Source organism: Pan paniscus, chromosome X (genome assembly GCF_029289425.2).
Source record: "Pan paniscus chromosome X, NHGRI_mPanPan1-v2.0_pri, whole genome shotgun sequence".
Taxonomy (NCBI): domain Eukaryota; kingdom Metazoa; phylum Chordata; class Mammalia; order Primates; family Hominidae; genus Pan; species Pan paniscus.
Genome location: NC_073272.2, coordinates 66022046 through 66034727, shown reverse-complemented (window position 1 = coordinate 66034727; position 12682 = coordinate 66022046). Strand labels below are relative to the sequence as shown.

General features: G+C 42.0%; 1 pseudogene; it reads right to left on the bottom strand.

Annotated features, from left to right (window-relative positions):
• Nucleotides 1-5219: 5219 nt before the first annotated feature.
• Nucleotides 5220-9852, bottom strand: LOC100990152 (G-protein coupled receptor 83-like; annotated as a pseudogene).
• Nucleotides 9853-12682: the final 2830 nt, after the last annotated feature.

The window sequence follows — 12682 nt, the reverse complement described above, 5'->3', positions numbered from 1 at the left end:
AACTTTATTTCCAGCAGGATCTCATCACAAAAGAATAGCAGGATTCACTCCTGATTTGTAAATTCTGATGCTACATTTCAACTAGTCCAATTAACATAATTATATTTATGTAAATCTAAATACCAGCACTTCTTTCATACCTGAATCTATTACTTCAAGAAGCTTACACTAAGTTATAATAATAACTAAACTGTTTCCTCCATGCTCACCTTGGGCATCTAGATAAGGCAATTCTTTCCTTTAATATCAAACTTTGTTTAAGATGAATAAGATGACCCTCAGAGCTGTGGAACAATAGAAGTTGATCCAGTGCTTTGCAGTTTTCAGAGAACATTCCCATTCGCCAGCATATTTGAAAATAAAATCTACAGTCCTATCCAGGCACCCCCACATTCTTTAATTTTTCAATATGAAAAAAAAAACATTGAGAACAAATATTTGTTGACAAATACTAAAAGATCTTATTTTGGAAATCACTAAATTATCATCACATATAGGATATTGCTATTACTATTTCTACTTTTACTATTACAAGAGAACAGAGTTTGAACTAAACACAGAAATATCTTTGAACAAGTTATCAAATAAACAAATTTACCTCCACTTTCATGCTGTCCCAACTGGGTCAATCTTTTCTTCTTCATATGGCCCAGAGGACAGCAGACTTCACCCCATTGTCTAGAGATGTTTTCAGCCATCAGCAGTGGTGGGGTAGCAAATAGATGGTCTGAATGTGTAATTATGGTTCCAGGTAGGCACGTGCTGATATTATGGCATATACCTCTCCTGACACAAAACTACCTATTAGATCAGGTTATAGAGAAACAAACATATCCAAGCTTAAACATATTCTCACAGGGTAGGCAAGGTAATTTTAGACCTCCGTTCTCTCTTCTACTCCACGTGTGCTAAGGAGGGACAAAACCTACAAGTCCCACTGTCTTATGAGTTTCCAATTGCCTACCAACTTCATGTGTGATCTTTTTAAATAAAAGGACATTTAACCTTTAGTAGTCTAGCATGGGCCAGCAAGGTCCTTGTTCTTTCATCAAGGGCTTCTTGAATCTATGTGCACAACTTTTGTGTCCACGTATATGCTTGTGTTCCTCTGTATATCTTTCTGAAATTGTGTATGGATGTGTTTATGTTCATGTGTATTAAAGATGCTACTCCTTTAAGGTTTTCTTTTTACGTGTATGTAGGCATTAAAATATGTAGATTTTCTTTAGAACAATAAATATCCAATTGACATTGTTACACAGATTTGTAAATGAGACATTTGCTATGTTAGGGTGCTAGAAATGTGAGTGATACAACAGGTTTTAATAAAATAGTGTCAGTGACCACAACAAAGTACAAAACAACCACTGAATCACCCAGAGAAATGATAAAGATATTGAAAAGTTCAGTTTGTTCATTCAAACAGATAACTGAGTGAAAGAATAATGAATTAAAAACAAAATTTAGATTTGAAATTGGCATTATGAAAGATCTGCTATATTTGTTTTAAAATAGTGTACAATCTGTGTGTGCATTTTTCTGTATGTGTGTGCATGTTTGTATATGCTTATATATGTGTGTGTTTATGTGTGTTCACATGTGATGCATGTAGCTGTGTGTATTGGTATATGTGTGTATTTTTGTATATATGTGTGCATACATGTGTGTGATTATGTGTGGTAACATAGAAAGATACCTTAACTACAGGAGGGAAGAGAATTCTCATTGAAAGAGGGCTTCAGCTCTGAAAACCTAGGAGTGAATCTACATGCCACATACACGAGTAACCAACACATATGGTTGACTACCAGCAGCTCAGATATCTATATCATAGGGTGAATTCCCCCACTTCAATCTGCCTCATCGAGGTGCAACATTGGATGAACTTCATATAGAACTTACTCTTATCAAATAATTTCTCTAAATATCCCAGCTTGGACAAACATACAGGTTTTTTTGGCATTGGACAAAGGATAGTATATGTATTTATATGTATTTGTCAACTTCTTCTGCCTTCCATTGCTGTAACTCTTTTTGTTTCAACTTCTTCTGCCTTCCATTGCTGTAACTCTTTTTGTTCAATTATACATTTTACAAGTGATGTTCTTCTAAGAAGAAGATGACACTACTAACACACAGTCAGTAGGAAATACACTTTAAGTTTTTATCCAGAAGGGAAATGGGTTTTGCAGGGTTATTTACACAACAGTTTTGCTGAGTCTTCCAGGGAGCTGATAATCATGTTCAGAAAAAGGCTGCCTAGGGTGGGTGGTGCGGTCTGTGTAAATGAACACATGTGAGGTTTTGAAACCACATGACCATTGTTATTTAGCACCATTCTCAAACCCACAGAGCTTAATGGTCATACATGGGTTAGACTCTAGGACCTAGAGTTCACTAGCATCATGTTCCAACCAAATGAGCCTCCATGCCAGAAACTACAATGGTAGCACCTTCAGACATGGCTGGGTTCAGAGTTCAGATTAGTTGCTACCAAAAAAATATATAAACAAAACCCCACATGAAACTCAGACTACTCAGAGCCCTAAATCTTCAAACATCTCATACAGCACCAAAGCTGATAGGCAGACAAAGTTCTGTGTGTTTGAAGTTCACAGCTGCAGCAGCAGCCAACATTGAAGCTGGCTCATTTGTCAAGCATTCACCATTCCATATCCCCAGCCTTACTGAGGGTGAAAAAAAAAAAAGTCTAATCTTTTGTAGAGAATAAGTGTGGGAGTAGGAAGGGATTTTTCCTGGGAATAAGAGAACATTAGGTGAAAATACAATAGCACAATCATCATTTAAATTACAATGAGAGCCCTTTTCACCCAAATTTCTCCTAAATCTAAGCAGGAGAAGGAAAGTATCAGAGCAAAGTGTAATTCCTCAAAGAAGCACCAGGTACCCAGGGGCAATTCCACTATGCCCTCTTATGCAGAGGCAGAGGCCTAGACAGTCAGCTCATTGCCCTGGGATGTATGCATCTTGCCAAAAGGAGAAGAGAAAAGATATGTATCTGTCCTTCCTTAGGTTAATGAGAAGGATTTACACAAGCAGGGGAAAAAATATACCAGTAGAGCTCACCACTCAAAAAGACTTCTAATCTCAAAGACAGCTGAAGACAAAAGCAAATAATAGGTAGATGTGCAGATTATAAGGGTGAGAACAGCAGATGTGATCATCTATTCAGCTCAGGACTTCTCCATGTATCTAGTATTGTACTTGCTTGATGAAAGTATTATATATATAGATAAAATATATTAAAAAGTTTGGATGTTGAGGATAGAAAGGGAGATGAAATAAAGGATTAATTCATGGAAGTGAAATGGAAAGAAACAAAGCAAAAACTACAAGTAGCTCTTTTTCCCCAATTTCTTTTTTATCCAACAAAAAGAATTAAATATTGTAGCAAGTGTGGAAATTTACCGGAGATATTTGGGGTCCTGACTCCAAAAACCCTACCTTATCCTATAACCAAGTAGAATCAGACTAGCCAAAAGCTAAACTTCAGTTAACCTGCTTCAAGCTCCTGGAAACTAGCTCATTCCTTTCCAGAGGAAACTTAAAATGTCATTGAATTATATCCTTGTTAAAAAGAGAATGATTAAGTTGAGGAAAAGAAAAAGAAGATAGTGGAGGAGAAAGAAATGTAAGCTGAGGCACACATGCATACACCCTAACAACATGATGATAACCCACTCTAAAAGCTGCTAAAGCCAATGAGGTGGTGTGATGACTACAAAAGTTACAGCAAAGGCAGCAGCAAAAGTTGAGAGCCAGTCAGTTGGGCCTGGGACTTCCAAGAACCTCCAGGGTTGTCCTGTAGTGATAGGAGTCTGTTGTTGTTATTATTTCTATTACATTTTCGGAAGTTATTTTGTGTCTTTAGGGAAGTAATTATGGAGAAGGAGCAGAAAGGGAAATGATCAATAACTAAAATGTTATCGAATAAGAAGTGGTTGAAAAAAAAAATGAGTGGCCAGAGAAAAGACATGTCTGACTTGGGTACAATTCCTTCAAATTAAACTGGGTCATATTCTTGGAAGATGCTGCACAGTGGTACTTCCCAACAGACACAGCAGCTATGGACTAAGCCTGGACAGTTTCCTCTATGCTTCTGGGGTGATCCAGCTGATTCCCCAGGAGGGCATAATGGGTAGTCAACTTCTGACAGTTAGAACTGAATGAGAAAGAGAGATGCAGAAGAGAAAAATGTAAGCAGTGGCTACCACTCACTTTGACCATCACATATACTACATGGAGGCCTACGGAATAGTGCAAAGACTTGTTTATATTCAGAGGCTGCAGCTTCCTGGATTCCCAGGCTTCCAGTAAGTGTAAAAGAAATCTGAATTCTAAAGAGAAGTGAGAAATATGAAAGGGAAATGACAGACAATAGCTAAAACGCAATAGGAAAGCAATATTTTGAACCATACATGAGAGTTCGAAGAGATAAAGGATGTAAGATAGATAAAGGAGAGGAATAAAGAAAGAATAAAGAATTTGAGAAGAACTGGTGCTAAAGAAGGAAGGGCTCAGGAGGACTGAGGAAAAATGAGAAGGGGGAGGAGGGAAGAGGAAGGAAGAGGAGAGAAGGGAAGAGGAGAATTGGAGAGAGGGGAGAGAATTGGAGAGTGCGGACAGAAGTGAAAAGGATCGGGGAAAGAAGATGGGTAAGGGTAGGAGGGAATGGGGAGAAGAGGGGAGGAGGATAACACAGGAGAGTGGGAGATGGAGGATAGGAAAAGGCATGAGATGGAATGCGAATGAAGAAAGGATGAGAAGGAAAAGGATGAAGAGGAGTAGAAGGGTGGAACAGAGGGGAGGAGGAAAAGGTGGAAGGGAAACAAGAAGAAGTGGGAGGAGAGAAAGAAGACAGGGAAGGTCAAAATAAAAAGGTGAATTCCCAGAGTAGTGAGGAAGGGAACAAAGAAGAGGAGGGGAAGAAGATGAGAAGGGGAAGAAATCCCACTCTTATCCCCACATTATCTTGACACACAATGAGCAATACTCTTCAACATGCCTTAATAATATTATCTCCAGATGAAAGGCAGTCGCAGGAGGATGAGATATTACTTCTTTCCCACTGAGTTGAAATTCTCATAGACTAAAGAGATGGGAACAATAAAACAGCAGTAAGCACATTATGTCTCCTCTCTTTCCAGAAAAAGAAAGGCAAAACTAGACAGCACAAATTTACACAAGAGAAAGTATAATGCTAAATGTAGAGTGAGGAAACATGGATAATATTTTGGATTTTGTAGTGCTAAATTCGGCACTTCAATTTTCATTGCATTCAAAGGAGAGCTATCAGCAAATTACTGTATATCAATTTGGGAAAATAACCACGGTGCAACTCCTCTGCATGTGTAAGTTTCTCATTCTCACTCTGCCACAAGGAGATAGTTACGACCAACTACTTACACTTATGAGAAGCACTGAGTTCCCGGATAACCCAATACAATTTCAGAAACTATACCTTTCCCTCCTGGCATTTCCCTGGGAATATGATAGACAAATTATATCTCAATCATTTAAATGAAATATAAATCAGAATTTCTAGGGTACCTTGCACTTCCTGAGACAACGTTTGTGATATCAGATGTCAAGTGTCATAGCCAACTGGCACATCAGGATAGAGAAGGGAATGGTGACCAGAATCAGAGATAGAGTTCAGGAGACCTCTCCCCTCACAGGTCAGAATAAAGCTTTCCTTTGAGTGATGGAGAAAGATCTCTGATGAGCCTGAAAATATAATACCTTCACCTTATCGTTGGGAGAGAGAATAAAGGAAGAAAACCGAACAGGAAAAAAATAAAAAAAGAAGAGAGAAGGAAATGAAAGACTGAGTGACACAAATATGGGGCTTCACATGTCCCCAATCCTTCAAGTACCCCTTCTGTTCACCTGGCCCCCATGCCATGAGAAATGAATGAATCCTATTTATTTTGGTCCCACTCTATCTTAGGGATTTTGAGGATGGAGAACGTATTGCCATCTGGGCAGCTTAAAGTCTAGGCACTTGTGAATAGAGAAAGAAGATTTCCACCTCTCGGAATGGAGGGGGACTGGGTAGCTCATCAATATCTTTGAATTGTGGGAATTTGGGCACTCTGGGTTTGGAATCTACCCAGGCAAGGTGGTGAGTGGGTGAGACAGAGCTGAGTCAGCAGTGCTCCCCTCTTAGGCAGCTGATTTCTTTAGCAGCATCTTCTGAATTTCCATGATAACCTTCTGAACTTCAATCCAGAAGTTATTGCTGAGCCAGAAGTGGATGTAGGGGTTGTAGCAGGAGCTGCTAATTGCCAGCCAGTGGAAGAAGAAGCAGAGGCCATTGTGGCTTGAGATGAATTCTCTGCATAGCAGCACCAGGTAGAGGTGAAGAGGGAGCCAGCTGATTGTGTAGACAAGCATCATTGTCATCAGCATCTTCAGGGTCTCCTTCTTCTCCCCATGCTGCCAGATATAGGTGTGGATGCTGATGTCATCAACAGCATTATGGATCCACAGCTTTTTGGCCACATGACCATAAACAACCACTAGTGCCATTAATGGCAAGATGAGGAAGAGCAAAAACAATTCTCAGGTCAAGGTATTTCCATGAAGATTTTGAAGTATACGGGAAACTGGGTAGGCAGACAGTTTCTTCAGCTATGTTTCTAGGTTATAAGACAGACAGAAAGAGAAACATCAGCTTTGTCTTTTCTCTGAGGCCTACAGCCAGCTATTTTATGGAAGTTTGGCTGAAGGAAGATACATATTTACTGTTTGTGTCTGCATTAAGCTTAAAATCTAGAGTTAAAAATCCGGGAGACTTTGGGTTCACCTATTCCAGACCTCTCATGTGATATATAAGGAAATTATGGCCCCCAAATGTGAAGACTTATTTCTAATAATCAAATGCTATGAGAGTTATTGGAAACCGTTATGGTAAATCCCAAGTAAAAGAAAATTATTTTTATACCTATATTTGGAAATGTACTATTCCAGCCCCTACTCTGTAAGTTATTCCATGGGACTTCCAAGGTCACATGTTGCTAGAATCCAAACACTGGTTATACTGTGTTATTCTTACCCAATCTCCACCTGGTAAAACTTCTGGCAAATGGAATGTGACAAAGGAGCACAGGTACTCACAATAGAGATGATAATGATGCTAACATTGTCTTGTATTGGAGTAATCCAAGATTTCAGGGGATATAGCATCACCTGGAATAAAAAGGACCCCAGACCCATTCAACAATTCAAATTAGGGTTACTTATTAGCCGTTCATCAACTGGCATTATGGTACAAACCAGCAAATACTGGGTAGGTAGGTGAGAAGTATGCTTATGTACTAATTCAGTTGGTAGATGGGTGGCATTTTGCTCCATGAAAGACCAACATTAGTTAATAATGAGGGAAATCTTTCAATGGGAACAACACACACTGGGCCTGTCAGAGGGCAGGGGATGGAAGGAGGAAGAGGATCAGGAAGAATAGTTAATGAATGCTGGGCTTAATACCAGGGTGAGGAGATGATCTGTGCCGTAAACCACCATGGCACATGTTTACCTATGTAACGAACCTGCACATCCTGAACTTGTACCTCTGAACTTAAAATAGAAGTTGGAAATTAAAAATAAATAAACTAATTATGAATTTCAGTGGAAAAAATAAAGAAACGCAAGTGGACTGACTTTAAAGCTTTTGACTCTGAGCAGGGAGTTCTGTGGAAAAGAGGAATGGATGTTCAAAGGTGTGACTTATTTTCCCTTTATCGTATATAAGTGGGTAAGAATTCCACACATCCATTCATTCTTTCTTCCACTTGGATTTCTTCATACCCCTTTTCCTTCTAGCTTCATCCCCTCTCCTTTTGATACCTCCACACCCCCCTCCTCCCTCCCTCCTTCCATGCTCCCTCCTATCTCCCCATCACCTATCACCTAGATACCTCCATGGACTCTCCCATCTGGCTTCAGTTACAATCTCTTTAATCTACCTTTATGTCTCTCCCACTTCATTCGTTTTCTGGCTCCCTCCCTCTCAAGTGATTAACTATGTAATTCTTCCCAGTTTCCCACTCCCTACCCTACTTCCTTCCTTTGAAATCACTTTCAGTCCTCCTCTCAGCTCTTTCCTCCACAATTCTTTTAGTTCTTTCCCACTTTAGTTCCTCAGCTCACACTCACAGACTTCACGCTGACCACCCAGACTCAACTTACCACCAGTCCTGAAGCCACACACACCTCTGACTCAACCCTTCCCTCTTTCTTCCCTTAGCCGGTCCTGGAATGCAGCAAATAAGAAATGTTTTCCAAATGAGAAGAGGAGCACTCTTTTATCATTTGCTCATTGCCACATCTCTGCTCCCATAGCACCATAGATGGCCCATACCTGTAATCCCAACACTTTTGGAGGCATAGGCAGGAGAATTGCTTGAGCCCAGGAGTGCGACACCAGCCTGGGCAACATAGCAAAACCTCCATCTCTATTAAAAACAAAATAAAAAAAGATTTGATTTGGTGAAGGTCTGTATTTCACTATCTTGCAATCCCTCAAACTATACTTATACATTTATATATCTTAAACAATTCAAAGAACTTTCTAGGTTATTTTTTATTTTATCTGTATCTAAGAGAAGAATTTGCCCCTTTACAAGACCTAAAGTCCCGTGAGAAACACATATCTGATATTTGTCTAGGGAAATAGAAGCCATGGTAATCACAGTTACATAGGCACAAGAGTATTGGGCAAAGCGACTGAAGTGGCCTGTCATCTTCCCAAACACGAAGGAATTACACAGATAATGCACCTATGGGAGAAAGGGCAATGGCAATGTGAGGCACAGGAAATCACCTCTGAGTCCTCTTACAAGACCCCAAACACAAATAAAGCCCTCTTTGTTATAATAATGGCAAACCACTGGCATTATTGTCTCAGGAAGCAAACAAACAAACAAACAAACAAAAATTTCCACACTGCAGCTCTCATGCCTTCCCCATCTTCTCACATGCAAACATTCAGGCTTGAAGAAAGGGATATCAAATCACAAAAGCTATTAGCCACCTCAGAGTCCAAACAATGCATTTGAAAGGTGAGGAAACTGAGGCTGGGTCTTTGTGACATAGCTCTGAAACACATGTCACCCAGAGTTCACCTGCAACAGGTCACTGCTGCGGTCAACCTAAGACTCTCTCAACAACTGCCAAGGTAGGAGATTAACTCAGCAACGCAACCACAATCTTGTCTGCTGTAGTTTGTTTTCCCCAATTTGCAAACCCTTTGTGCGGTCTCTCAACCATTCCCCTGTCCATGCAAACACTTTCCAAATCAGCCCAACCCATTCCGGGGCTCCCTCCAGCCAAAGAGATTTCTCCTTTGCAAATGCAAAGTTGTACCTTTGCTCTCATCCTGCACCCAAGGTCGCCCTCCTCAATTAATACCCTGCTTTTCTTAGCTCCCCCTTCACCATAGTAGGCTTACCTTGGTGAAGGGGGAAATAAGAAAAGCCAGCATCATGTTGGTCACAGAGATATTGACAATGAAGAGGCCAGTGGCGGTGTGCACCCTTTCATACTTCATAATCAGATGGTTTAAGACACAGTTGCCTAAAATGGCAACAAAGACCACCACCGTGTACCCTATTACTAACCAAAATTGCACCTGTTCATCCTGAGACACCATCTCCGAAGTTATGGGACCTGATGTGTTGGCCAGGTCGCCAGTGTTCCACGTGTGGTCAGGCAGCTTGTCAATCATGGATAGCAGGCTATCCTAGCCAGCGCTGCCAATAGCACCTGAGAGGTGGTGGAGGTGATAAGATCATCAAAGCCGCTGGGCACACTCAGAGCTTCATGACTCATGGTGCCGGAGTTCAGGAAAGTCCCTTGGGGCGATTCTGTGGTTGGGATGTCCAGCTTGACTCCTTTGGAGTACAGCGAGTCCTTAATCTAATGGGTCAGGGAGCACCTGGGGAAGGGCGAAGGAGGAGTGGAGCGTCCATGAAGCTCTGGGCTAGCAGAAACGGAGTTTTCTAAGGTGTATGGGTTAGGAAGAGGGAAGAAACACCGGTAACCAGCAAGAAGGACTGGACTGGCTTGGAGTGGGCAAGTGCGCAATGCTGAGCTGGGCAATAGAGCGCTGGGCAGGAGAATGCGGCTGGCTCCAAATGCCCTTCAGCCTGGAGAGCTCAGGCAGCATGCGTTCCGAACCTGGGGACAGCATCAAGCATTACCCTAGCACCCCTCCTCCTCTGCGCAGCCCAAGATCGTTCAATTTCCATTGCCTTCAATCAGTCTATGAGTCTGTCCATCCAAGGCCTGCAGGTGCTCTGGGCAGGGCGGAGCCAGACACTGCTACTAGCACTGGGAGCCGTGCCAGTGTGCGTGCCTTCTGCAGCTCCCCTCTATAGAAAATCAAGGGGCCATGCTAGAGCCAATGGAGAGGCAAAGCTGAACCTCATCCTGTCCATCCAGGTGGGGCTCCAAAGGGGCTGGCAAAGTCTTTGCTGCTCCTCTCTCAGCCCGACATTTTTTGCTGCTCCTCCTTGGCTTTCCCACCTCTCTCCTGGTGTAGTTGAGAGCTGGGACATATCGGATCTTCTTTAGGCACTCCCCACCATCGGTCTTCTTCACCTCCTCTTTCCCTTACTCTCTTTTCTTTTTTCACTGGCTAGGAGGAGCTGTGTAGCAAGGAACTGAGAAGGATCTGTAAAGACTATGGTGTCCCCTGGACTGGGAGACCCATGGTCTGGTGGATGAGAGGGATGCCTCACTGGATAACAGCGACCCAGGCAGCCATCAGGAAGGAGAATGGTCGCCAGGAAAGGCATGAACAAATTTTAGAGTTTTCCAGGGAGAAGGAGGCAGGAGGTAGCATGAGAATCGGGAGGGTACACTAGAGTCCTTTTGAGCCCAAGTGAGGGTAGCTTGGAATGGTATCACCTCTGTTTTCTCCTGCACTATGCACAGCTATCAGCCTCAAAACTAGATGAGGTGACCCTGGGGTTCTGTGTCTGGCCATGGGAGACACTATAGTCTCCTGAGACATTCAGGGAGTACCAATTTGGGAACTGGACTGTGGCAGGTTACTCATGAGACTGAAACCATGTCCCCAAGGACAGTTTAGGGCTTAGGAAACCTCTGTAAAACTATTTTTCCAGAGTCCAAAACCGCAAATGAAGAGATGGAGCTCAATCTTTGGGGTTACAGTGATAAAAAGGCTAGGGCTCGTGGGCGGAGACTGCCTTTTCCCTTGAGAATTTTAAGCTACCTTCCAGAGAAGGAGTCCAGAAACGTTTGAGCCAAAAGTAGAGTAACAGAGCTGCCCCTTAGAAATGTTTGGGGGGACACAAAACAATGCCCTGAACTTTTCAGAGTTAGGGAGTGTCCTTTTCTTATCATTCCCTACATGCCCCCTCTCATTTACAGGTAGAGAAACTGAGGCTTGGGAGGTAAAGAGTTTAAGGTCACAAAGAGTTACCAGAAGCATCAAGACTAGAAATGAGAAGCAAAGAGCCTGGCATTGAGAATGATTTGCTCTGCAGCAAGCTGTCATTCGGAGAAGTCCTGGTGTTTGTTTTAACCACAATCTCATGACATCCTATTCAACCCCATCACACAAGGGCTGTGGAGGAGGTCAGCAGCTGCATCCCTCTTCTCCTAGAGGATCTGGGAGAGGAGCCACTCGATCTCAATAATGTCAGTAACTACTTATTAAGGCATAAGCAGAAATTCATTATCACCATTATTATTGTCATCATCATTATCCAGGCATGAGAAGTCATTAAGCAGCCATAAAAGAGGCAAGCAAACTTCAACCATACACACTTGTGTGTGTGTGTGTGTGTGTGTGTGTGTGTGTGTACATGCAGGAACCCTGGTTACATTTTGTTGCTTATGGGTTAAGGAATGATTAAAGAAAAGCTCTGAGTGTCTTGCAGCCTTTTTGGAGTGCTCCAACTCGTGGGAAGATGGGCTGATAGGTTACCACTGAATGGCTAGTCAGAAAATTTAATTGAATCCTGGTATTCTGAGTGGGAGTTAAACCTTCTGTATTTAGCTAGAACTACGTTTGGAGAAATTATATGGCTACCAGATAAGATTTTTGAAAAAACGAATAAAGAAAAAAGGAGGAAAGAATAGGAAAAAAAAGCTGTGCCTTTAGTCCACAGAGCAGAGACCATAAGTAAAAACATTTGAAGGAGTTAATAAATGTTGGTTCTACCATATAGATCCACCCTAGAACAGATACTGAATGGGGGCTGGGAATCATTGATCTTCTTTGATCCCTCTGCAGCAGTTTCCACAGAAAGACTGCTAAGATACATCAACTGGAAGTCCAAGGAGCATGTTCTCTGTATCTGACCCTGAGCTGGTTTCCTAAGGGCCCAAAACAGCTTAAGGCTTGGTTGGGAAATGACAAATGTTTTGACAAGTAGCTGAAGACAAAACTTCTGAACTCTATCTGGAAAAGTACAGAGGAGTGGTAGAAACGGGTTAATGTGGGAGGATCAGATAGGCAGAGGCAGGCAAAAGTGCAAAGATGTAGTCTTGGCCTCCACTAGCCTATTAACTGTGGTGCTTGCTCTCTTTGGTCTCTCTGAATGCGAGCTCCTCTCTCTCTCTCTTCTTCTCTCCCTCCCTCTTCATTCTTGCCCCAAGATTCAGACATTTAATTTCAGAAAAGACGACT